A 27,893-nucleotide genomic window follows, 5' to 3' on the forward strand; every position below is an offset into this window, starting at 1 on the left:
CCTTCCTTAAGAACAGACTTGTCATTTCACCAGGAGATGCCTTACGCCCTTTCTGTAGCACGTGCCTGGTGCGCGTGCAGCATCCCCACCTTGGATTTACACCTCATTTTATCAGCCTCGCGCAGCCATTTGCATTTACCTACAGCTCGCGGAGCTTCAGTGAACCACGACCGCGGTTGCAGGCCTAGATAGATCCACGTGTACCTGCTTTCATTTTTCATTTCTTTTTCGCCCGTGTGCCGACCAAGACTGCAGTAAAAGCACTGCCTCGAACTGTCTTATTTTTAATTGGATTATGATTAACTGGTCTAATACCACACACGCGTTGCCTTTTTTCGTAACTCGCTCGTTGCATCCATCTTCTCTTTTCTTGCAATATTCTTCACTTTTGCAACTGGAGTGGGAAAGTATTGATTTTAAGGGTTGTGAACTCTGCTCACAAAGTAACATTTTCCTGCATGGGTTCCCTCTAAAATCTATGGAAAGCACTCGAGGCTACACGTTTTCATCTAAATGTAGCTGCAGGATGTATATTTATTTACATGTTTGGGTAACGGGCCACTTGCCAGGGAACTGCATTGCTAATTTTAGGGTTTACTTGAATCTGTTGCACCTTTTGTATTGCCTTTCACAAAACCTTGATAAAGGGCAGTGGAAGCATCTGTACTTAAATCAAATCAAATCAGGGACATTTGTACAGCGCACACATCACTCAAAAGTCTCACTGCGCAAACGTTGTGGGTGACAGTGTTCTCGCCCACGTTGGCAATGTAGGGGTAGAGTATAAACAGTCCCAGTTCCTGCAGTACATCGAGGGGTGTACTGGGCTCATTCGCTCGTCTGTAGACCCCTCCTTATCACACTGCCCACCTGTTCATGCCGCCTCTAAGCAGGCGGGCGGTAGCCAAAACATTGTACTTTGGGAGATGATGTGTATTTCTCTCGATCTCTCGATCTCTCTCTCTCTCTCTCTCTCTCTCTCTTTTTCTCTTTCTCTTTCTCTTTCTCTTTCTCTTTCTCTTTCTCTTTCTCTTTCTCTCTTTCTCTCTTTCTCTCTCTCTCTGCTCTCTTTCTCTCTCTCTGCTCTCTATTCTCTCTCTCGCTCTTCTCTCTCTCTTCTCTCCCTTCTCTCTCTTCTCTACCTTCTCCTCTCTCGCCCCCGCCCCCGCAGGGCTGGTCAGTACAGCAGTAATCACCTGTGGGGTATGGCCGGCAGACGTAGTCGGGCTCACCCTCTGAGTGGCCTCATTCCTGCCCTGCCTTGTGTGCTGTCATACACGCTGAAGGACAGGGGCGCCTCGTGTTCTGGCTACTCTTCCCACCAGGACGAACTGCAAGGTGACTGGCATGTAACACGCAGGCCAGACCCCTTGTTGCCATTGTAGGCTCCACACGCGCCCCCAGTGTCTGTCTGACGCCATCGCAATCGAGAAGAGGCCGTATCAGCTGGTCCTCTCAGCACCGAATGGTCATCTTTGGCCCGTCTTTGTGAATGTCGCACTGAGTGATCAAGGATGTACCCTTACGGCTAGAGCGGTCAACCTCGAAGCTGGGGAACTGGGTTCGAGTCTCGGCAACAACACTCAACATTCTGTGATTCTGGGCAAATCATTTAATCTCACCGTGCAACAAAAAATTAATGTTTCCCATCTGTAACGAAACCGGTGCTCATGTAAAGCGCTCATGTACCCGATGTCTTGGGTCTAGTTCGCGCTATATAACACAACTCTAAAACAAATTTTAAAAAAACCTTCCAAGCACACACAAGTCTAGGCAGAACCAAGCGCCACATTGGCTGAAACATCGGTGAGAAGACGCCCAGTCCTACTGAAAGGACAGGACCTGGAGTGGTCCAAGACGGGAGAAGATGCGCAGTCCTACGGGCAGCAGGTAGTATCAGGGCCCTCCAGGAAGACTCCCATCCATGGCACTGTTGTCCTCTGTCTTTGAGGGTTTGCCGTCCATGGAGCCAGGGCACCTTCAAAGAATTGTCTGCAGTGGACTTCTCCACCGCTCCTGATGTATTTTCCAGGTTGAACTGTTTTGGAAACCCTTTAATACCATGAGCGCAGTCAGAATCAAAATACACCACACAGAAAGACTGTGACCCCATGGACAGGGGACTTAGAGAAGCCTAGACTTAATCCACGTCACACTTGTGCCCCGAGAGACCAAGGGTGCATGCCATGATCCGAGTGTGCCCAGCTGCACCTATATGCTGATCCTGTATTGTCCTGCGGACTGCCTGAAGAGACTCAGCTGTGTTTTGTTTTGTTGTTTCTTCTCTCCCACAGGTAGAACTAATTTGTTTCTTTTTAATAAAGTTAGGAAGCTGGTGTCCTGCGGGACTTGTACTTGTGTTCCACTAAATGTGACTTGTAACCAGCCCCTCCCCGAGGGCTGGCTCCAACACTCACCCCACACCCATCCATAACCGGCATCACCGGTTAGGTGACCCTACAAATAAAAGAGGCCGGGAGCACGTGCCCTGGGCGAGTTATCAGTACCATAACCATGTGTCTGCATGGTAACTTGTCCTGAATGTGGGCCTAGGGCCCAAACCCTATATGTATGTAGTGTGAAAATGCAGATTGAGAGTTCACCTGATGTATTCCAAAAATGGTTTGGCTTTGAAGAGGTCCATATGTTTGTGATTGGAAGCTCTGTAATTGCTTTCCATGGATAAGAAACTGCCAGCAGATTCCTGACGGCGCAGATAAACTAAACCGTCTAATTGGCCATATGTTAGCCTCCTCCCTGGCCTGCTACCAGAGTAATTTGAGAAGTGCTTTCCTGACACAGCCCTAGACCGCGTATGCATGCACGAATAACCAACCTCCTGACGCATGCTTGTGTCACTAGGTGTCAGCGGCGTATGATTTCACCACGGATGGGCATCAATATAGCTGGTGCCGCAGTAACCTGTGAATAGCAGAAATTTCCACTTAGTGCTCAGATTTCACGCTCTTCCGAGAGGGCATGAAAGATGGATTCGGTCTACTGAAGATTTTATTTTCGGAGAGTGTTGGGAGTTGTATGCCACCGGTTGTGTGTTTTATTTGATCCAAATGCATAGGCTATAGGCAAGACTTGTAAAACCCCTCCCCTACCTTGTATTGTATTGTATTTTATTATGGATTTGTATAGTGTGAAACTGTCACCATATGGGTGTCCTGGCGCTGCGACTTGCCAAGTTGTCACTAGGCAGAACAGATATCCTATACGCTGATTTGGAGAGCTCATGTTACTCAACCCTAGGAAAGAGCCATGTCTTTAAGCTCTTTTTGAATGGGAGCAGTGATTTAATCTGTCTAATATGCAGGAGGAGGGTATTCCAGATTTGTGAGGCTGCTATCCCAAATGCTCTGCCGCCCGTCCTGGACTTCTTAAATCTGGTGGTAGTTATCAGACTTGCACTGGAAGAACGAAGATTTCTCCCAGGGTGGTACCAGGTAAGCTGCTCTTGCATGGACATTGGGCCCAGACCATGTACTGCTTTGAACACAATGCAGAGAGATTTAAATTGGATTCTCTCCTTGATGGGCAGCCAGTGGCGGCCCTTTAATGCTGCCATCGATGAGGACCTGCGCTGCCTATTTAATGACAGTTTAGCTGCTATAGATTGAATCCTCTGCAACTTCAATAGCACTGATTGTGGTGTTCCCAGATATAGTGAGTTGCAGTAGTCCAGTCTGCTTAAGATTATGCTCCTCACTACTAAGGGTCTGGTGGCACTTGGCAGTAGTGGGAGAATCTGGCGTAGTTCTCTTAGCTGTAAAAAAACCAGGTGCCAACTGTTTTATTGGCTTGTGACTCCATTTGAAGATTGTCATCTATCAAAATTCCCAGATTGCATACCGTTATAACTGGGACCAGTGGTTTCATCCACTTTGGAGAATCTGAACTCAGATGGCAGAGTCCGCATCACTTTGGCCGTGGAGCAGTATACAACCTCCGTTTTGCCACCATTAAATTGTAGGGAGTTTGTCCTAAGCCAGTTGGAAGTCTGGTGCATACACTCCTGAAATGTCTCTATAGACACTGCTTGATTTCCTTCCATGGAGAACACCAATTGTGTGTCATCCGCGTAATTGACTAGGTCTATTCCAAAGGATTTAATAATAGGAATCAGGGGGCGCACTTTAATTCTATCATTTCAACTTCTGTTTAATTTTTGCATTTTCAAGAGGGATGAAAGTATCCATGCAGCCTTAATATTCCTGTTGTTATGTATGGCTCTCAAAGAGCGTCGCTATCATTTATTCCAGTTTCCAAATGGCATAACCCACTGCTATGATGTAGCAACAGTGGAAAGCAAAACTCGTTGTTCACTGTTACTATGTCATAAAGGCCTTCCAGGCTAGGCAGACAGGTCTGTCCGAGAGCCTGTCAGCACAGCTCTGCTTGTCTGCTTTGAATGAAAACAGAAAGTGCACTTCCGGGTAACTGGTGTCACGGAAGGAGATGGATCAGGAGAATCAGGAGCCAGAGATGAATGGGAGGGAGGGAGGGGGGGAGATAGGGCTATATCATCCCTACTAATGTTGGAGTGTGTGTAGTTGGGTAGTGGAACCATTTGCGGTTTGTCCAATTGTTCTTTAATGATAGGGAAGATGTTGTCTAGGAGGTTCAAACTACGGTCATTGGCTTGTATGAGGATGGTGCAGTTGTTATAGATAGTGATTGTTGCTGTACCTTGTAAGAGTTGGGAAGGGGCAATATAAATAGCTAGACCGTGTGCTGATTTTCTAGTGGAGGAAATAGGAAAAGTGGAAAGAAACAACGTATTCAAAAGGGGTCTCAGGGGAAGGATTTTTAGAGACCTAGTGGTATCAAACCCCGCTAACAATATACCACAACAAAGAAGGTACTACTGGTCTGTTAGTTTGTGAGTATATGAGTAAGAGCCATGTCTGTGGTAAGTCTGATTGTGTCACAAAAAACATGAAATGAATCTCATCAGCCCACCCAATGGCAGAGCTTCATCATCTGGGATTTGAAAAAGACAGTGGTCTATATACAGGCAACTCACTTCATGTGATCGTGTGTTGCCGTGATCATACCCCTTCGGCTTAGGATTCGCCAGGGGTACCGACGGAGAGAGCGGGGCCTCATCACCTGAGGTGTTGCCAGGCGAGGTGAGGCATTCTCCCACGACAAGTTGGGAAAGAATCCTATTTTGAGAACTTACTTCCTACACACCAGATACTAGCGGATGGTAGGATGTATGGTATCCATTAATATATGTTTTTATATGATTTTGCACCTTTATGTATATTGTTTTGCAGTAGTGTACCTTTGCGGTCCTGATGAAAGCCAGTGGGGCATTACCTCCCATTATGGCTGAAACATGTAGACCCCTTCTGTCCAACTGATAAGTTATTATCTCAAACTGTTTACACCTGTTTTATCCTTTGACACCATGATGTTCTTCCAAATAAACCTATCTTTAATATCATGGTAGCCAATTTTAAATCACTTTCTCTTTCTTTTTCACATTGATTTTTCACTGCAAAACTAGTAGCCCACCACATAAACACATACTACATGGTATGATCCATCACTGGAGGTTTATGATCACGGCAACACACGATCAAATGAAGTGAGTTGCCTGTATATAGACCACTGTCTTTTTCAAATCCCAGATGATGAAGCTCTGCCATTGGGTGGGCTGATGGGATTCAATTCATGTTTTTTGTGACACAATTAGACTTGCCACAGACATGGTTCTTACTCATATGCTCACGCACTAACAGACCAGTGGTACCTTCTTTGTTGTGGTTGGAGTACTTTCCTCCATTGTGCTCTCCGTTTAGTGTGGAAGATGGCGTTGATGGTTGAGTGTCCGTTGCGTGGGGAGAAGTAGGGATCAGCGAAGATGGTTTCAGGGTGCGATTTGATGAGGTTGTGTTTGAACCGTTTGGCCGATTTTTTTGAGAGGCCAGTGGGGTAGATGATGTTGTGTGTGTGAGTGCCTGTGAGTTCCATGTTATATGTGGGCGGGTGGGCGAAGGTGAAGAAGCGCCAAAGAGACACGGGATACTGGGGCCAGGGGCGTCTATATATTGCAACACTTTCGATTAGTCCTACGTTTCTAAACTAAACACTAGTAACGTCCTCTAAATATGCGGGTGCTGACTACAGGCGATTATAATGCACCCCTACAATTTTTCAAACAACATGGCGCTCTATCAGGACCTTACTTGAATCTAAAGGTCTATATATTGCAGCTGGTGTAAACGTAAGCAGAGTATCTATCTATTTGCCTCCTTGAGAATTTCTTCTTAGAGGAAACGCCTATCTTCTAGTTTTGTATGATGAAAAAAAAATGTGTGAACTGCATCCTATGGGGAGTCAGAGTCCTTTCTCCTTCACCACTTCGATTACGGGCGATGCTGCACTGACAAGGTGACGTACCATGCTCCCTTCTCCCCAGGAACATCAACATTGCCTTCTGCCTTCCGCCTCTTATCCTGTTTGTATCAATATTGGCCCTTCTTCCTTCAAGTACTTCGAACCACCGTACCTCTATGCTCCTTCTATCTCGTCCTCTATGCTGCTTAAATTTTTATAGCAACAGATGTAACTTGTAACTGATGTAACTTTGTAACAATGTGGAACCTCATGTAAAGCGCTCGGATACCTCCGGGTCTAGCCAACCCTATATAAAACTCAAATAAATAAATAAAATACTCATGTTTTACATCTATTTAAATGCAATTCTACCTCTACCTTTAATGGAGTATTTTAATATGGCTCTTTAAGTACAAATTTGCTTAAAATCAATAAAATAAACGCAATAGTGTAAATAAGAAAAAGAATGACCACTTTACAAATGAGTCGTATGGGCAGGTTCACAAAGCTTTGTGCCCGGAGATCTTGGCGAGTCCTTTAAAACGAACTTTTGGCAGACTTAACGACTAGGGGGAATTATTCATTCAGGGAATCTTTTACGATCATAGGGCACATGGACTTTTAAAAATTCTTCAATGTTTTTTTCCTTATTTACCATCAAGGAAATGAATAACTTCTTAGTACCATTACAACAGAATTAAACTTAATCAAGTTGAACTGTAAATGTATTCGGTGATGAGAAATGTGCATCCTTTTCCTTAGAGCATGACCAGCTTGATGTTTACTCATGCACCATGTGTACTGTTTTCTTTTGTCTATGTGATGATGCATCTTTTAGCAGTTCTCCGATTCCCTGCATTATTGCATATTTAATCTGTGTCTTTATGGGTGGTGATTTTAGCATCAGCTTTTTAATCTAATTCTCAATTTTCTTTTCATCCATGTAATTTACTGGCATTGCATATCAATACCACCTTTATCTTTTAACGTTCCTATTTATTTTTCATATTCTGTTCCCTTTGAAGGTTTATTGTTGTGTGTAGGGCAAGCTAGCCAGACTGCTCTCATGATAAACTTTGCATTTCTGTTTATAGTAGCAGTTATTGGTTGCTCAGGCTTCTCCAGATCTTAATTCATAACAATCTGACGGTGAAATCACCCTTCAACTTACAATTAACCTGTATTTCTGCCCCCTCTATATAGTTATTGAAGTCATGTATTTTCCTGATTTGGCTATCAAACTTCAGATTATAAATTCACTCTGGGCTCAATGAAAATCGGTTATGAGAAAAATATAGGTGTGATCTCTGTTCTCTTCTGGTATTTGGAGTGTACAGAGTGTAATGGGTTTTTATGGGTGCAATCCCCTAACATGCTCATCATCTCTCAATGGATTTATGGACAAATGATGACCTTGCTAGTGTAGTCATTAAAATGCTTTGGGTATGTAGTAAGAGCTACTTATGATCAATGAAAATCATCTGTGCTTCTAGTATGAGTGTTGTAATCACGACCACATACCGCAGATTACGTTAGTGGCAAATGTAGGCAAGATTACCAACAGTAATAAGCCGAGTAGGCTATGCACGGCTTCCAGCAGTAACGTTAAAAGGGCTTAATCAATTTGGACTGTACATAGATAATGTATAAAGGTTGTAGCTGCAATGCTGCTACCACCAAGATAATAAAATCAATGATATGTCTTCCCAATACTGCACGATTTATCCCTCAAATATCAGCGTTAAATATATTTTGGAAGTTCATCCATTTTTCTGCAACTTTTAGCTTATGAGTTCTGATAATACACAGATTTTTTACTTGCACATAAGTATTTTTCAATTTTAATATACATATAATAATTTTTTTTAAGTATTCTTTAGTAGGTTGGGTGACACCCAGGAGAGCTACTTAAAGGGAGCTAGAGAGCTACCAGTAGCTTACGATCTACTCATTGGTAAAGCCTATTCTCACTACTTGACAATTTGGTTGTTTTTCTATTTTTCCACTCAAATGTTAGCATCTTGTGAGATCTCTTTGGCATTCTGCTGTGTACTTGCCATTGAGGTTAATGACTTTGGAATTATGGTGGTAATTGACAGCAAGCCTTTCAGCCAGACCATCTTTCAAGCCGTTATATATTGCTTTTCTTTAACTTGGAAAATGTTAGTGCACCTTTAGAATTTAATGATGCTACTAGATCCTTGAGGGTTTTCTCTGGTCTCCGGCAGCAGTAAAGACGCAAACTGAAAGCACAGTGCTGTTGCTGGCATGCCCACCGCTTCACACACATAGGGTGCTCAAGCTGGGGTCAGCTCTGGCTTAGTCTGGCAGGGGCACCAAACTTCTGCAGGATGCTGACACACTGCTTTTGATCCGTAGATTTTCCATCGGTTCCCTGACAGGGGGCACCATAGATGCCTTCTCCTCCATTGATGACTGAAATATGCAAGGCAACCCATGCTTAGCTGGAACCTGCCACTTTCAGACTTGTGCATACCATCAGTGACAGAATGCCCCTTGTTTTTAAAAAGGCCAAAATAATACCAGCTTCCTTACTTATCCCCTCTCCTCTTTGAAGCTCCATGAGTGAACCCGATAAAACTAATAATAGTACGAGCACCTTTAACGCTTGGGTTTCTTATAATCCAGATTTTTTTGTTTTGTTTTGTTAAGTGGAGGTGAAGTACTTGAGAAAAAAGTAACCAGTTTATTTTTTGCGTAGTGTTCTAATCCAGCGTTTCTGGCACATTTGTAAGTTGGTTACATTTTGTGAAGGATTCCATAAAAGTAAAAAGGTTTGGCTGTTAAGCCAATTATTTAAAAATGAGAGAACTTGTGAAGTTACAGTGCAATGGACAGGGATTTGGGGGTGTGGGGCTTTCACCATGTTACTCCCTAAGCAGCCATAGAGGGAGGGGCAGGCTGTTGGAATGGGGGTGTGATTTAGATGAAGTAAAAAGCTTCTCCTTCTTAAAAAAAAAACCAAAAAAGGCTTTTGAACCCACCCCATGTTCTGGGGAGTTGCAAAACAATTTTTGGACGTTAGGCTGCAGAACCCCAACATGAGATGGAAACCTTCTCTGTATGGGGTTTCCATCTCAGCTTGTGTTCCCCAAGCGATATTGGCCCCATGCCGGGAGACTATGGGATCATGGGAAGAGTTCCAATATCGTGTGACACCTGGTGGCACTGTGGGAGTTGGCAGAGCGGAGAATGAGTTGGATTTCGGACTTAGATTAGCAGATACATTATTTGGTTCTTGATTTTCATCTGATGTTTGTAGTGCCTTATAGTTTTTGAACTCTACTCATCACAGTTATAACCGTTTCCTAAGTTTTGTCAAGCATCCTTCCTTCAAGTATTTTTTGCTCCACCAGTAGAGACCTTTAACTACAAGAAGTGACAGGATGTTTGCGCAGTCAGGGACCATATGGCCTGTATCCCTGCCAGGAATAATCTTGAGGGTTGGATTCCTCCTTGGATGATTAACTGAATAGCATTGCGAGAGCAGCTAAACAGTACAGATTTTTTTTTAAGAGTCAGCAGTCCTCATTCTCCACAAGCATTCCAACTTCTTTCGATAAAGAAGACCATGGCAGTCTTTCCTTTTTAAATTAAATATAAAATCAACTCTGAGGGATCCTGAGTGGGACATGTAACACATACCTTGCTGTTTAGCCACAGTAATATCCATGTCCTAAGTATGTGCTTTATTAAAAATTATTAATAATAATATCCCATTTTAGGCTGTTTACGACCCTAACGTTTTTTCTGCTGAAAACTCCTCTCCAAAACCCCTCCTGGCCTCCCGCACTTAACAGTTTATGGTGTTGATCCCAAGCCCTGTGCCCGTCGAGGCTTATATGTAAAAACAACAACCTGAGGCCAAGGAAGAGAAATCCTCTTTAATCTGATAAGCTATATTTTCTAAATGAAAGAATTTTTTTCTTCAAAACAAGTTTCCTTTTTGTGAAAGAGATCTCTGCATAGAATTATTATGATGCCATCAATCCATGCTACAATATTGTCATCATATTTTAAAATCTGCAGTAGTGTAACCCATGCCAGCCTATAGCTGTAATTTTAGCACAACTGGATGTAATTGTAAAAGTTAAAATCATACAATAGAATGTTTCTAAAACTATATAAAAATAGATTAGATGGAGTTTATGTAAATTTGACCGTTCTCAAATTGTAGTGTAGATCAGACCGGTCTTTTTGCTGTTCCCCAAAGGTCGGGTTCTTGTCATACACGGTGCCGGATGATGCCTGGAATGGGTGCAGGCTTTTGTGTCTTAAAGCTCCAGTCAGAAGACTCCTTATGATTCTGAGTGCTATGGGGGGGGGGGGGAGGTTTACGACCACATACTGACTCTTCGGGGTTAGGTTCTATGTAGGAAGTAGCGGGTAGCGATGAGGGAAGTGAGAGCATATAAAACAAAGTGCAACTTTTGTAGTAATAGGATGTGTGTGTGGTGTGCTAACTGGTGGGCAGCAAGGCCGCTCTAAAGGAATGTCTGATCCCTACTGTAAAAGTGGATCACTGTGGGCCTTCAAAACCAAAATCGAAGTTTAGTTTAATAATGCAAAACTGATCTTACAACTTGGACCATCTTTGAGGTAGGAAGCACCCTATCCCTTAGCCAAATAAAGAACAACCTTGCTTACAAAGGGACTTTGAAGCAACAAGAACATTTCCAGAGTCTGTCTGTCCAGTGATTCCATCCCTAGGGAATTTAAGTGCCTTGATGAAGCTGGTCTCTTGGGCCCGGAAGGCCCTCAGTGCCCATAGTGTATGAGCCATCATATACTTGTATATTTACCATATACATTCAGATATGTGGTGGCACGGATTTTTAATTGTATTGTAATTGCATTTATATAGCGCTTACTACCCCAGACGAGGCGCCAAAGCGCTTTTTCGGCGAGTAGCATGCTACTCTGGGACCCATAGAGGATTAGTGTTGAATTAGTATATTGAAACATGCAAGTACATTTTAAGTGGTGGATAGGTAAGTCAGTTATAGGTTAGTCAGTAATTGTTCCTTGGTTAGCAGCAGACACTGCAGTTGGTGTATATGGTATTCCCCTTTTCAGTCCAACTCCGAGTCTTGTCGCAGCTTTTAAGTTCAGTCACTCTCCTCAAAGGTATCTGCAATATGCTCTTGTGGTCAGTTCTATTAAAAACCCGATGGTTTGGCAATGACCCACTGACTTCAGTGAGACCAACCCTGGGTTTCCCCTTGTATCTTGGCCTGAACAACCATATTATACTACATTGTCGCTTTGAGGTCCCTTTTCATCTCAAACGAAGCCTCGCAACTATACAGTAACAGCAAACGCCCTTATGGTGTTTAAATAAAATATTAAAATGTAATGAGAGAGGTATTACACACATTAACCTCGAGTAAAGCTTCAAATGTTACTAGCAATTGAAACGCAGCAGTAGCGACCAATAAGTGCAAAAGACATTCAAAATGAATTGAAAAACAAAAAATAACGAAAAATACAACCTGAAAAATAAATGTAAAACAATACATCTCAATATGAATCTAAAAAAAGTTAATGATCAAAAATAATGTTCCAAAATATAACTGTAGTACCAACGGGAAGCCAATCAACATAAATATAAAAAAATCAGAAAGGAAAATATTAGTTACATTTTAGTAACCGCAGATAACTTCATGAAACAAAATATAAAAGAAACCTCACACCAATGAGAATTGATCGTTCTAAATATGGCCATGGACAAAACGCAGTTATGTAGCAGCAGCTTTTCTGCATTTTTTGTAGGTTTGCTGCATTTGTCACATATTTCACCCTCCTCTGCATTTCATCAAACATCCAGCTCAAATGGATGAAAATGAAATGTAGCAGATGTAAAGTAGACACTTAGCGATGTTAACTGTTAACCTTTCTTTTTCTCCTAGCTCTATTCGGGTATTAAACTTGTTCTAATGAGGTGAAACTTCTGCCCAGACAGTATTGTTGTCCCCGATTGATGGACTTGGGAGTGGCTTTTGCCTGTAGCATAAAAATACGGAGACATTAATGTAACCTACAGTGGAAATAATGCTTGCTTCTTTGTCATGAAAATGTTTTCCATCGCTATTCATGCAAATTCATGTTCCAGGAGCATCGCTGTTTTGAAAACAAGTTATTTCAAGGGGACTCTCAGACAAATTTTTAAAGCTATGGCTTCTCTTATTAAGGTTTGATGTCTGGAATCTTATATTGCTTTCTTAACAAACGTGCGCATTATATATGTCTCGTAGTGTACTATGCTGCAGGGCAAGGTACTAATGGAAAGAGATGCATCGTAGTGTTAAGATGACAAAATAGAAAATAATGCAGAACTGCTCCAAAATGCTGCATCATACGCTCTTTCAGACTGCATTATTTAGTCAGCCTTGCTACAAATTTGGTCTCCCACTGCCACATACTTCCAGTGGTCTGAATGAATGAATGAATAAATGAAGCGGAATTTATAAGGCGCAACTTAGCCCAAGGGCATCAAGGCACCAAGCAAAGCAAGATCAGAACGATGAGTCTCAGGGATACCGGGTCCAAGGCTTAGAAGTAGGCCTCTCGGAACAACCAAGTTTTTAGATCCTTACGAAATAAAACCAAAGAAGGTTGTCCCACCAGATAGGGCGGAAGGGAGTTCCACAACTTAGGAACCAGAGAGGAGAAAGCGTTCCCTCCCCATCTGGCCTTAGAAAATCTAGGCACTCGGAGAAGATTTTTGTGGAGGAACGAAGAGCTCTAGTGGGGAGGTAGGGGACAAGAAGGGACCTGATACCCTCTGACCCAGAGCTTAAACGAGATCCTGGCCTGAATGGGCAGCCAGTGAAGGTCTTTCCTGGCCAGGGAAGCTGAGGAAAGCCTGGGAAGGTTGAGCACCAACCTGGCTGCCGCATTCTGGACCATCTGTAATCGATGGACAGAGCTCTTGTTCATGCCCACGTACAACGCGTTACAGTAGTCCAGCCTCGATGATACTAAAGCTACCGTCACCTGCTTCCTCGCATCAAAAGAGAGATAGGAACCTATCTTTCTCAAGATCCTAATGATCCCGCAGCATGTAGACACAGTCCTACTGACCTGAAGGTCAAATGAGGGGGAGGAGTCAATCAGGACCCCAAGGTTCCTTGCCAAATGGGATGGAATAGGGCAATCCCCAAGGGAGTCCGGCCACCAATCTTTAGACCAGATATCATGGTCACCCCCAAAAATCAAAACTTTGGTCTTTTCTCCGTTAAGTTTCAAGAAGTTTTGCACCATCCAGCGGGAGACTGCCTCCATACAGGATTTAAAATTGAGGGCAGAGTCTTTCACCGACTGGGTGAGGGAGACCATGATTTGGGTGTCATCGGCGTAGGATAAGACCTCGAACCCATAGGATCTCACCACGCTGGCAAGTGGGGCCACATAGATGTTGAAAAGAGTGGGACTTAAAGAAGATCCTTGAGGGACCCCACATTGCACAGGAGTGGAAGCAGACAGGAAATCACCCAGTTTAACTCTCTGCGCCCTTTGATGGAGGAAGGAAGCTAGGAGTCTGAGGGCAGGGCCCCCAACACCCATCTCCCCGAGCCTGGAAACAAGGATGGCGGGGGACAGGGTGTCGAAGGCCGCCGTCAGATCAAGTAATACCAGCAGGGTGATCTGGCCCTGTCAACCTTCGAACGGATGCTGTTAAACACCACAGTCAACGCTGATTCAGTACTGTGGGCTCTCCGAAAGCCGTGCTGTGAGACATCCAATAGATTCGAGTCATCCAGAAAGGTGGTAAGATGATGGTTGAGGTGGACTTCCAGTATTTTAGCAGGGGCAGGAAGCAAGGAAATAGGTCACATTTTTTTTAAAACCCCGGGGTCCAGTGAGGCTTTCTTCAAGAGAGGCTTAACCACTGCCAATTTCCAAGGAAGGGGAAAAATCCCCTCCGTGATGGCAAGGTTAAGCACCTCTAGAAGAGGGGGCAGGATCGCCTCCCTACAGCTCTTCAAGATTTTCAAAGGACAAGGGTCCAAAGGGGAACCCGATTTGATCTTGTCAAGAAGACAATTTGCTTCTTCAAGGGTAAGGAGAGGAAAAGTAAAAAGGTTGGGCCTAGGTTCAGCAGAGATGAATGCTGCAGTAGTCTAAGAAGGGGGGAGAGAGAGATCTGACCCTTGGTTGAGTTCCTGATTCAGGATATCCAAGGAGCTGTGTATGTCAGCAATTTTCATATGGAAAAAAGCTGAAATCTTATTACAAAGCTCCTGGGATTCCACTATGGAGTCCACCTTCTGAGGAGCCGAAAGGGAGTCAATGATCTTAAAAAGCTTCATAGAGGAACTTAGAGAGGTGGTCAAATTGAGGAAATAGGACTTTTTTTCCTCAATGATAGCCGTTTTATAGTCTTTCAGAAACTGTTTGTGTCGTTGTTTGTTCTCAGTGGAGTCCAGATTAGCGCGCCAGAGCCTTTCTTGCTTTCTGCAACCCTGTCGCAGACCTCTAAGTTTATCAGAGAACCAGGGTCCAGAGGGACTCTTCCTGGCCGAATAGTGAGACTTAGCGGTGCTAAGATGTCTACCGCCGCAGCAATGATGTTAGAGAGATCTGCAGCGGCAGAGTCCGTGTCGCTGTTAACGCGGGTACCGAAGCTATTCAGGAACGGCACAAGCACTTCGTTGTTGATATGTCTGAAACTCCTTCTGAGTTGCCATTTCTTAGAGTCAAGAGCAAGAGGGGAGCTTTAAGCTCAAGAGGAACCGCCAAATGATCTGACCATACTAAGGGGATAGGGGTACCGGTCTTTAGTCTATGATCATTAGAGAACACCCCGTCCAGTGTATGACTGGCCAGATGAGTGGGACCCTCCACAAGTTGGAGCAGACCACAGGCCTGCAGGGATTCAATCAGCGACAGAGTGTCCCTTGATGTCAGATCCTCTAAATGAAAATTAAAATCACCCAAAAGAGTGAGATTGGGTCTATCAATAAGGGGTTCTAGAAGCCTCATCAGGTCTTGGTTAAAAGAAGTTCTAGGACCTGGGGGTCTGTAAACTAAAATCCCGGAAAAAGAAACCATGGGTGAATAATTAATAGAAAAATACAAGGCCCCAAAGGAATCAGCCGGGGTGAAAAGATGTTCAATTCGGCAGATAAAAGAACTCTTATACAAAATACCCAGCCCACCTCCTCTACGTCCAGATCTATCCATCTTAGTCAAGGCGTAGCCCGAAGGGATCGCCTCGATGAGGTCCGGACCGGAGGATTCGGAGATCCAGGTCTCAGTGATGAACACCCAGGATGGCTTTCTCAACGACACAGTCGTCTGGGTCTGTTGGTCATAATAAATGAGACCAGCCATAATTAAAATCTCACCAATGGAAAATGATTTCAAGATCTTGTGATCAGAAACATGGATGAGGTTTGCCCCATGGAAGGATTATGCATTCACACTTAGAAACTTCTAGGCAGCTCAGAAATCTTCTCAGGATCAATTTGGAGCCAGTATGGTTGGGGGTGCGGCTGTGGCACCGGCAAGCATATTCTGAGTTCCCCTACTGTCAGGCTTTTCATGGTAGTGAGCCCACAAGAGGCTGGCAGCGGGGAAACAGCGGGGGCCTTTTAGGGCCCCCTGTTGCCCTTGTACACTGGGATGCATGCACTGAGGCAGATGGTGTGCACCCCTGTGTGAATGCACGACCAGTTCCTGCACAGCATGGACTAAACAGTCCATGCCATGTTGGAACTTGCTTTGGCGTTCCCATGCTGGTGCCTTTTTCAAAGACACTGGCATGCGAACGCCGAAGGCAGTGGGGCAACAATAGCCCACACAGCCCACGCATTGCTGGGGCCCTGAGCTCCAGGGGGGCCCTGCAGCACTGTGCACATACGACTGCTGAGTGCTCCTGACTGGGTCTTGAGTATGGGGGGGGGGCTCTATGTACTTTGCAGGAGGGCCATTTAAAGGATGTTACGCCACTGGCCAAAGGACCATGTGCCAGACCAGGAAAAGAGTTCTAAACTGGCGGGTGGCCGGCTGTCGACTTTGGCAGTGCGGACGGTGGGGTGCCTCGCGCACCGCCAAAGATGTAATCAAGCCCTTAGTCTCTGAAATGTGGGGCCAGGTTATAAACTGTATCCGAGACAGTCCTTTTGAAGCAGGATAGCCTTTGGACAAGATCCTCCTGTAGCTGTTGGTTGTAGTGGGAAAAGCTCATAGTGGGATCAGTTCAAATTTCATGTCCAGGAGGTCCTCCCATCGGCCAAATTCTTTTAGTGCCTTCGCCTGGTCAGAATTTCTATATTGGAATGTAACTTCTTTTCTGCAGCTTAGGATCATCTAACGGAGCAAGGGATGCAGACTGTCTCCACGAAGGTCACATGAAGTTGGATAGGCTTAGCACTAGGGTTTGCTGCACAGGTTTTTTTCGAGTGGCAAAAAGCTAATTGGGGGACCAACTTAATTTTCTTACCCTGTGAGATTGTGCTCTGGGTGAATTTAATTTGGTGAAGGCCCTGGTCCTCTGGAGGTCTAAAAGTTAAAACAAATTTCTAAATTATTTTTTTCCCCAGAGATTCCAGAAGTCCTTCAGGACCCTACAAACACTCCCAGAACCTCTGGGGCGTTGCTTGGGGGTCAGAATACACTCCAGGAAGGGCAACTCGAGGGTCCCATCCACGTCCACTTTCAGTTTCAGCTGGTCACTCCTGGTGAAAAGCCTTTGCAGCGTGTTGTGTCCCTGTAGTCTCACATGTCAGCGAACTGACACTTGGAGTCCACTTCTTTATCCTGGGTACAAGCCAGAGCAGGTGCAGCCCTTCAGGTTTCAAACCACAGGTGCAGCCCTTCTTCTGTTCTTCCACAGGTACAGAAAGTGTTCTGAGCAGCTGTGTGCAAGATGCCAGCACCTAGCGACTTCTGAAAATGTTGAAAAGGCAAAAGAACTCTACAGAGTAAAACAAACATCTCCAGAGAAATTCCAGTTTCCCTTCAAAAGCACATCATTCATGATTTGCCTGTGACAGAAACTTTCACTGTTGATTTCTGAAGTGTCTAGCTTATATTCTCTGCTTGGCTGGCCTTTTCAAGAGGCAGCTCCAATAATAACCACCTTGACCCCTTCACAATCTCTTGTCAAATAGTTAATCTCCTATAGTTTGTGAAGTTGTAAAATCCCGCTACCGAGGCTGAAGAACAGAAATCCGTTCTGTCCACCATTAAGAAACTTGACTTTTACGATTTTAATTATATTTTTGACTCATGGAAGAAATCTGCTGACAGGTTATTTGTGACTTACTAAATCACACAGACACTTCTGGTATGTGAAAATTAATAATACTTTAACCAATCTGTTGAAATCCAGCTATGTAACTGTACTCGCAAGTGCATTTATAGTCAAACGTGGGGGAAGATGGGTACTAAATATTAAACACCGTCCATAATTTAGCAAACTGCGACAGCAGTAGCTTCATCGAAAGTGAAAACTATACCAGCTTAGAGTGTGTCGAGGCTGAATCCTGTTCTGCAGACCCAAGCAGAGGTCAGATCAAATCAGTTAATGAACAAAGATGACATTTTTATTATGATCGATGGTATTTCTCACAGAATGTATTTCCTTCCCAAAGTGTAACCCATGCCTCTTTATATTACAGAAGGCTGGATGTGTACCATACTTCTACATCCATTGTCTTAGTATTTTTTTACAGTTTAAAAAACGACCTATATTATTATTTTTTTTGTTGCAGTTAACCAACTTCACTTTTATATTTTATATTTTTTGTCTCGGTGGTTTGCAACGTCCACAGTTGTGTTTGTATAGATTATCCATTCAATCTATAAACTCCCTACAATAATCATAAAACCCTGCTTCATTATAAGATGCTCAGTTTAGGAACACGTGTATTATATTACCTTCTTTATCGTGGAAATCGCCTCCTTGGATTAGTAGAAATTCAGCGTTAGAATAGACCTCATATTGAAAAAAGAATTGAAATAGCTCAAATATCCACATTGATGCAGTGAAAGACCCAACTCACGTGTAAATCCTGGCACTCATGTTGTATGATAATAATAATAATAATCCACATTTGTAAAGCGCACAATCACCCATAAGGGTCTCTAGGCGCTGGGGGCCTCAGGAAGATTAAGCAAGCTATTGCCCCGAGTCACATGGTGCTGGGCTAATCTGCCACCGGTGCCGGGGATCGAACAGTGATCCCCAGATTCCGGAGTCAGTCGCCCTAGCCGCGGCGCCACACCTCTTCCTCGCTATGGAGAACTATCTCTGTCTCCAGTATACAGTTTTGAACTAAAATGTGATTCATAACAAGATGTTTAGAGGCATATTGGGCTATGTTTCAATTTGAGTATTTTTTTTGTTTAAGCTCAAATTGTCATTGCAAAATAAAATAAATTTGCTGTCACAAGAGCAAATCTTTTTCCTAGCCATGCCAGGCCAGTAAAAAGCTGTCTTAGATAAAGTTTACTTCAATTTATAATGCAAGGCCTAAGAGCCGTACATTTCATCAACAACGAATGGGTATGACTGTTGGTGGGCGGAGCCAGGAGGAACATGGCGGCGGCAGGCTGAACGCCGGTCGCAGGGGTTCCGGGAGGCTGCATAGGCTGAATACGAGATTAACAGGGCGGGATGAGTAGAGGCTGAACCTACGGCGGTAATCGTTTAGGTAAGAGTACGATGGTGCTTATTTGAAACTCCCAGGGTGAAAATCACTAATCCGCCTGATTTTTGCTTTTACGAGACTCCGGTGGCATTTCAGCGGCATTAGGACCCAGGAGAAGCATATGGGTGGGTTGTGAGGCGGTGATGGAGGCGGGTCGGTCCCTTCAGGAAGCAGGCTCCTCTCCAGGGCGGCGGTTCGGGGATTGTCGGACGAGCTTCTGATGTCGAGCTCGTTTTGTTTTGGCATACCTTCAGCTTCGGGGGCCGGTCTGTAAGGATTTTTCCCCTTCTCGCTGCATTTCTACCCAGCCCACTGCGGTAAGGTGTTTTCAGGCAGGGGTGGAGCTGCAGTGTGACTGCATGGATCTGGAGTATACAGGAGTCCATCCAGTTAACCCCTTGAGTGGGGGGGGGGGATTGTTGTGCAGCACCAGGGGCAGGCTGGAAAAATCTGTCTCTGTGTCTGATTCTGTTCCCGGTTCTGGTCCTGCTTCCGTTTCTGCTTCCAGTCTTGAGTATCACTAGGGGTAGTAAAAACCTCATAAGGGGCCAGAGGGAGCTGTCAATTTCACCAATCTCACCACTGAGAAAATATAGAAATAGATACCAGCTTAGATCCTAGAAGGAACTGAGATCAAAAGGTGTGCTGGACTCTGTGGAGAAGGAGGGACCTACACCATTAACACCTTATAAAGGGGAAAAAAGCGTGAGGTATCAAAAAAGTAAAGGGTTCGAAAACTGTTCAACTGCCTCCAAAAAATACTCCATCACTTAAGACCTTCTTTAAAATTATGGAGCAGGTTGTAGGCTCTGGAGCGAAATCAGGTACAGCTGTGGCAGCTCATGAGGCCGGTTGTCCTCCGCTGCCACTAGAAAATCGTTACACGCTCTTGGAGGGTGTGACTGACTCTGGGAGTGCGGTGGAGTTGACTGAAAGTCCTACCGCTGACGCCTCTGCGGGTCAGTCGGTCGACAGTCATGTAATTTGCCCACCTTCTCCTCAAGCCCCACGAGCCTTACAGGCCCCCCAGGTGTCATTTGCAATAGTGGACTCTCTGCTTCTATTACCTGAAGCGGATGGTAGTACTCATTGTCATCCACAGATTCCTGTTCAGCTCCAGCCCTCATTGGATGTTCAGTTCCGGGGGAATCGGCAGCGGTCAGACAGTCTGGATGGAGATAGGTTGGGTTCCCTTTTGCAATTGCTGAGGGGGGACCTAATGACTAAGTTTGAAATTTCCGAGAGTAACCAGAAAGCTATCCATGATAGATTTGACCTCCTCGAGTCTAGACTGGAAGACATTTGCACCCGGACAGGAACTCTTGAGCTGAAAGTTACCACTCTGTCAGAATCTGTTCAGGGGATCTCCAAGGATATTGATGCCCTAAAAGCCCAGAATAGATCCCTTGCAATGGACTTCTAGAGACGCAAGCCAGCAGGAACAATCTCAGAATATTGAAGATTCCAGAAGGGGAAGAGCAGGAAGATATCAAGGGGTTTGTCTGCAAGTTATTAAGGGATGGAGTTTTAAAAGATCGGCCTGATATTGATCTGGAGGCGGAGATACAAAGGGTGCACAGGGACCCTTTTAAGTTACACACAGACAGAAAAGCCCCTAGGAAGATCCTTGTTAATTTCCAGACTTACAGTGTCAAGGAGCTAATTTTAGGTAGATGCCTGTCTCGACCTGCTCTTCAACATCGGGCTAACCCATATCAAATTCGATCAGATATTGGAGGAAGAACAGCCCAGAAGCAGTGGGAACTGGGATCCAGAATGCCTGAACTGAGATCATTCGGGGCACAAGTTCAAATGAAGTTCCCTGCCTTATTAAAGATTATGTGCGGAATAAAATGTACAACTGCAGTCAGCCAGAAGATGTTGACGATCTTCTATCTCAAATGAGACAGGAATAAAATGAGATTGAGAAATCCCACTCCGGTCCATAAGGGAAAAGGGGGGTAGGAGGACACTGATTTGGAGTGAGATCTGAGAAGAGTACGAGTGAAGAAGAGGAGGGAACAGCGATAGGATGGGTGTAGGATGTTCTAATAAGGAGGGTATTTTTTTTTTTTTTAAAGCGAGAAAGGAAAAAAAATATATATAATAAAAAACACATATAAAATATAGGTATCTCCTACTAGCATAGGCACTTACATTTACTAGATTAATCACTATTAGTTGTAGCGGGGGAAGCTATTAAATCATGTCGCCTTTTAGGTTAGCAGAGGATAATTCAGTCAATTGTTGCCTTCATGGGGCCCCTAAAGGTGGCTTCATCGCCAGGTATGAAGGGAGGGTTCCTCGGGGGTGGGATTGGGAGGGATCACCGGGTGGAGAGGAAAATGGAAAAATTGTCCTCATACGTAATAAAGTTACCACATTTCTTTAAAGCTCTAGATGCATGGCTAGTACTGGTCGGGTCGGGTCATGAGTAGGTCAACCGGTATAAAAATCCTCTCCTGGAATTTGAACGGTCTAGGGGGAGGGAGGAAACAATCCAGGGTCTGCGAATACTTAAACACGGGTGCCCACATCTACTTATTGCAGGAAACCCATTTAGAGTCGAATGCGTGTGAACAACTATTTGGTAGAGTGGGTTGGGCTCAGGATATATTGTGCTCAAGGCAGAAAGGTATCTCGAGGGGTTGCAATTGTGGTTAGGGCATATAGGGGGATTAGGGTGCAGAAATGGGATACCGATCAGTCAGGTAGGTGGCTTGTGGCAACCCTCTCGATATGCGGTTCACCTTTTACCTGCGCCGTCTATTATGGCCGGAATGATGACAATCCCGGTCCTCTTCTGAAATTGGGTGTTGGTTCACTACAGACCACGGCCCCCGTAATACTCGGGGAGATTTTAATTTGGTCTTTGATCAGGGTTTAGATCGGACCTTCAGGGTGAAATATGGTGCTCCTACTATAACCATTTCAACACTTAGAAATATCATGAAAGATTTTAACCTGCTGGATGTATGGAGAGCCAATATGGTGCTATGAGAGAATATTCATTTTATAGCAAGAAGTACAAGCAGTATTCTAGAATAGACTACTTCTTGGCGGATCAAGGTCTGCTTGCAGATATAGTATCGGTTTGCCACACTCCGGTGGGGATCTCTGATCATTCAGTGGTTGAACTAGTATTTAAGTTGAGTTCCAGGCCCACAGAGATTAGGTGGACACTAGACAGAACGCTCTTTTTGGATGAAAGGGTGAAGGTAGAGGTAAAAGAGAAAATTATTGAATTTTTTATTTTTAATATTGTTCCTCTACTGAACAAATAGTCTGGGAGTCGTTTAAAGCTTTTCTCCGTGGGTTACTGAGTTCATTAATGACTCATAAGAGGAAAACCATTAAAAAAAAAGAATTAGATCTGAAAGCAATAAAGGAAAAAGATCTAGAACTACAGCTGGCTGCTTTGTCAGCTAGGGAGAGAACCCCGAAGTTGGAGAAAGAGCTGCTAGATCTACAAACATCACTTAAAGCTGCAGCTGACAAGATCATTAAGGAAAGGTGGGAGGTCAGTAAATTAAAAAACTTTGAGTAGGGTGAAAAATGTGGGGCCCTCCTGGCATGGAAATCTAGGACGGAGAGGGTCAGGAATAACATTAAGCTGTTAATTCAGAGCCAGTCAGCCCTACCAATTTTAGCGGATGCGGCAATCAGGGAAGAGGCTAGGGGGTTCATGCAGGGCTTATATGAAGAAGAGACCAGCATCGGACTAGAGGAGGTTAGGGCGTGGTTGAGCCAGAGAGATCTGTCCCAGATGTCTGAAATAAATATGAATTATTTAGCTAGTGAGATCACGGAGGGGGAAATAAGAGAACAACTTAAGAAAATGAGCCGTGGTAAAGCTGCCGGTCCAGACGGCTTGCCGGTCGTGATTTACTTAGATATTTCCGAGTCAGTGGTTCCGGTGCTTACCACACTCTTTAATAGTATTTTTATACATGGTAATAGTATTCTCCATTCATGGTCTGAAGCTACTATAACTCTGATAGCTAAGCCGAATAAAGATCCTCAAAAAATAGAGTCCTACAGACCAATTTCCTTGTTAAAATCGGATCTGAAGATTTTTTCCGGTATACTGGCCACTAGACTCGCCAGAATTATAAAAACAATCATACACCCAGATCAAAGAGGGTTTATCCCGGGGAGGCAGCTAAACGAGCTGACGTTTCAGGTGATCGGGGCAATTGACTTCGCTGAAGAGAGGGGGTTGCCACTAGCCATTATAGCAATCGACGCGGCCAAAGCATCCATCAGGTCAATTGGGCTTATCTTTGGGCTGCTATGGCGAGGTTCGGGTTCCCTCCGATTTTCATTGAAGGAGTTAAATCTCTTTACCAGAGTCCTCGAGCAAAAGTCCTGGTTAATGGAGGCCTATCTGATTGGTTTGATATCTCCCGAGGCACCAGGCAGGGATGTCCCCTGTCCCCCCCTATTGTTTGATTTTTATATTGAGCCTTTCGTTTGTGCACTTAGAGCCGACCGTATAATTTCACCCTTTAAAATAGCAGATCTGGAGCTTAAAACTGCCCTGTACGCGGATGACCTTCTCTTATACACGTCAAATCATGTTGAGGCAATCTCTCGGCTATTCGAACTGGCCGAGGAATTTGGAAGGCTATCCGGGTACAACATTAATAAGGAGAAAACAGATATAATGGGGTGGAACAACTTATCTGTTATTCAGGGGGCTAGACGAAAGATTAGGTATTTGGGAATCCACCTTACTCAAAAGTTGACTGACATCCCCAAATTCAGTTGGCAGATTGTTGTGAAGGAAATCTCCAAAACGTTAACAAGATGGGGAAGTCTGCCACTGAACTTATATGGGAGGGTCAATCTCGTAAAAATGACTATACTTCCCAAAATAACCTTTCTTTTTAACACCATCCCGTTACCCTTTGTCCCTAAGGACATCACTAGCCTACAAGGGAAGATTGGATCCTTCATATGGGCTGCAAAATCACCCAGGATTGCCTGGAAGAAATTAAGGAGAGGGTTGAAGATAGGTGGTTTGGCCCTACCGGATTTATTTTTTTACTGCCATGCCTTTCACTTCAAGAATTTTAGAATATTGGCCAATAAATTAGATTCTTCTTGACAGGGCCGCCTTTTTCAGGCGTTGTTGCACGACCAGCCACAGGGCTTGGAATTCTTTCTTTTCAAATTTGGCGACCAAAAATTTTATAAAAAAATCCGCCTTAAGATTCTGCAGGCGGCACTCAAGAATTGGACCTATGTCCGGAGAACTTTGGCGATTCCTTATTATAATACACAGGCCCCAATTTGGGATTCCCGCGGTACCCCGGAATGTCTTCAAGACCAATTGTCTCAGCCGCTTAAAGCAGCAGGCTTTAAGAAATGGGGGGATCTTTGTGTCAACTCATGCCTTATGAGCTGGGAGTCTCTGACGAACTTGACCAACAGGTCTTTAACAAGATTTAAGTTCTATCAACTTTCAGCCTGGTGGTCAAGGCAATCGGTAGGGATCGTAGAGGACACAGGGATTTTAGATTCTATCTGTAGGGGTGGAGTTTGGAAATGGGAAGTCTCATTTTGGTACAGGTCGTTTGTGGGAGTAAAAGATACCTTGGATTCTGAATTGGCGAACCTCTGGGGTAATGTTTTATCTGATAGTCCTGAGGAGGTTCAAAAAATATGGACAGATTCATTTTCTATGTATGAGAGACTAATAAAGCCAGCAAACCTGAGAAGAAACCATCTGTTCACAGCTTACAGGGTTTATTGGACTCCGGCCAAATTATCCAAGGTCACATTAGACAATTATCTCTGCCCTAGATGTAAACTTCAGGCAGCAGACAACTGACATATGTTTTTAGAATGTCCAGAGATCTCCAGATATTGAGAGTCCGTTTGCGGCTTTTTGGATGAGGTTTTGTCAATTTCGATTACATGTTCCCCTAGACTGTTTTATTTTGGTTTGCTATCTGATTACAACATGAATAGATTTGCTTCACAATTTATATTCTATGTGATAGAGGGAGAGAAATATGTAGGGAATGGAAGTCGGTGGCCCCTCCTAGGTTTGCGGATTGCTTAAAAAATATCATGATGGTCAGTAAGTCAGATATGGCTTGCGATGTAGCGAGTGTCGACAGGGTGTGGTCTGCACTGGTGGCCTGGTCCAAGATCTAACGGTGGTCCAATGATTATGCCAGAGGTTTGTGGTCTGGTCCTCCCGGGTTCCCATGGCGGTCAATCGAAGGGAAAGGGAGTTGGACAAGGAGACGGCCTACCTCTGGGTGATCCCTGTTTGCTGCACATAGACACCAGGGTGGCAATCAAGTTTGTCTGTGTGAAAGGCACAGAGAGATCCCATCTAGAGTATTCATCTGTGGCATGTATGACGACTACAAAAAAAAAGCCAAAAAAAACAACGAATGGGTGTGCATGATGTCACCGTGCCCCAGTTTTCGAGTCTGAGAGAGTAGAAAGAAAAAGACGTGAACTCAGATACTGTTTTAAAAAAATATATTTTCTATGGCGAGTTGTTGAAATAGTCTAATAAGATAGATTTTCTGTCTTAAAGTTCACGATTGTATGAAAAGACTTTTGCATTTCTCCGTTTGTTTAAATATGGAATTACTATGTTGAAAACATGTTTTAAAAAAGCTTTTCTGTATCTTTTATTTTAGTGAGGTGAATGGTTTTTAACAAGTACAGCCCGCAACCTGGTGATCGGGAGATCCCAGGCTGAGACCTGGATAAGGAAAAGGGGCGGCCTGGGATACCGGGTATGTAGAACAATTGCTGTTTATAAAATATTTGAGACCTAGTCAGAAAAAATCTGTATCTATTGTATGTGGCAGCTTCCTGCACAATAGCAATTCTAGTATCATATTTTGTGTGTTTTGATCAAATCAATTTTAACTAAAACGTCTTCTTTTATCGAGCATTTGACTAAAAAGAAAAGTTGTGCTTATTTGAAGTTTACCGAATGGCTTGCATATTGACAATGCACTGTAATAATTCTGAATAATCTTGTTAGAAGGAGGAGAGCATTCTTGTCTGTGACGTGTCGCGTAAGATGGCTCTATAGACTGTCATTGTTTGTTCGCTACAAAAATATTGGATACATTTACTGACCCAATTCCTAGTGATTGTTGACGCTGAGTAAAGTTAAATCATGGCACCAAATGAGCAGCGCATTATCTTGATTTCTCTCATTACATATGACAATGCAAGTAATTGCTGTGGCCAAGGGTCACCTGGAAACAAGTGTAGAATGGTAAGAAATAGAGGTGTATAATTAATGGCACCTCTACTGCGCAGTAGCGGCTAGAGGAGATCTGTGATTGAAATAGCCATGCAATTTAAGGAACCAGCAAAACTTGCCCGTGCAGCCATAACATGTATTTTTTTTTGTATGTACTGAAATAAAGTGCCAGAGAGTGTTTTTTTTGTTTTTTGTTCTATTACTGACCATTGTGTGTACATTATTCAGGTGTTTTTGTATGAAGCCCTCTTTTAATTTCGTGTCCACTCCATTATTTTGAGGGAATACCTATATATTTGTTATTCACTAGCCAGCTGATTTCTACCCTTGGTGACCCTTGTTATTTCTGTGAATTGGGTTTCACGGATATATGTAGATGGTGGTGATTTGTCACTTTGACGAAGACGTATGTCCAGCTCTTGTTTTTTGGTGGTTGTGTCTGCTTTAAAATGTGCTTCTACAGGGACGAGTTTCAGCTGTGACTTATTTCAGGTGGTTAATGTGTTTGAAAAGGAGATGCCTGTTGTCATGAAAGGTCAAGTCGTCACCTGGGCGTGACGCAACATCATGAGACACCGTGTCTGGTGACGCCCTCACCCGCAGTGTGCACTTCCTGCTCTTGTAACGTATTCGCTTAAGTGAGTTAATTGCTGAATGCGTTCGCCTCAGCCTCAAACTCCCAGCTCCGGGTCGAAAGCAGTAATTGCGCTGCTGCTGTAATAATGAGACCGGCTGCAAGCGCTCCGCGGGGAAAGGATGACTCAAAGCATATTTATTTCCGGGCTCTCAGCGTATGTCCTGCTCCCAGTGCCTCTGAAAGTGGAAAAATGTCCCCAAGTATACCGCGAGGTCGGAAAGTGGTGAAGTCACGGGGAGGAGGGGCGGGTGAACGCTGGGGGCCCTTGGCACCGAAACCACCCGTGGCAAGCGCCAGGCCGCCCGGGCGCAGGCCAGCTCAGCAGAGGAAAGGGGCTTCACGTCCTGGGCGTGACCAGAGGAGTGATTGACAGACAGTCTGGCCTGCTTAAATGATGGACAGCTGTTGTCAGCGGCAACGCATTTCACCCCAGCTACAGCTTTAGTTTACGTCACCCATTTCTTAGTGGTTAGATTTAAGGAACCACATGGAAGAAATGTCTTCCGAATGTATTTTTAGAGAATAAAAAGTCCACGGCACACACTTGCTGATTGCTGGCTATATTATTAGCATATGGGGCATGAGAGTGGCACAGAAAACTCGGGTATGTCAGATGTTTGGGAAGAGGAGAGCAGCACAGACCACTGACACCAGGTTTGTGTGGAAGTGGCTGCTTTATTAAAACAGGTACACATTACGAAACAGCCTTAGGAAACCAAAACCTCACTATACAAAGTTAGTCATCTATGTTAATCTGCCCCACCCCTAAAATATCTCTCCTCCCCCACAACTTAATGAAGCAATGTTGCCCTTGCTCAAGAGTTCGTCAGCTGCCATTGAGACCTCTTAAATCCCTTCCCTCATTCCTACATCTATTAACCGCTTAACCCATTAAACTTCCTGGCTTGTCCAGGCGTGAACTTGCTTACTACCCATTTCCTTTCAGCCTGAATTGCCGCTGACAACAAACTTTGGT

At 44.1% G+C, this 27,893-nt stretch overlaps 1 protein-coding gene across 5 annotated transcripts in view; it reads left to right on the plus strand.

The window, feature by feature from the left end:
* Window positions 1-27,893, plus strand: part of ERBIN (erbb2 interacting protein) — a 912,789-nt gene that overhangs the window by 145,846 nt on the left and 739,050 nt on the right. For 4 of the 5 annotated variants that reach the window (XM_078675167.1, XM_078675172.1, XM_078675168.1 and 1 more), the window contains exon 2: window positions 25,700-25,798. The exons of the other annotated variant lie outside the window; for it this stretch is intronic. The gene's annotated coding sequence lies outside the window, so the exon portion shown is untranslated. The remainder of the gene's footprint in view (window positions 1-25,699; window positions 25,799-27,893) is intronic. 5 annotated transcript variants of the gene reach the window in all.

This window comes from Lissotriton helveticus, chromosome 2_1 (genome assembly GCF_964261635.1).
Source record: "Lissotriton helveticus chromosome 2_1, aLisHel1.1, whole genome shotgun sequence".
NCBI lineage: Eukaryota > Metazoa > Chordata > Amphibia > Caudata > Salamandridae > Lissotriton > Lissotriton helveticus.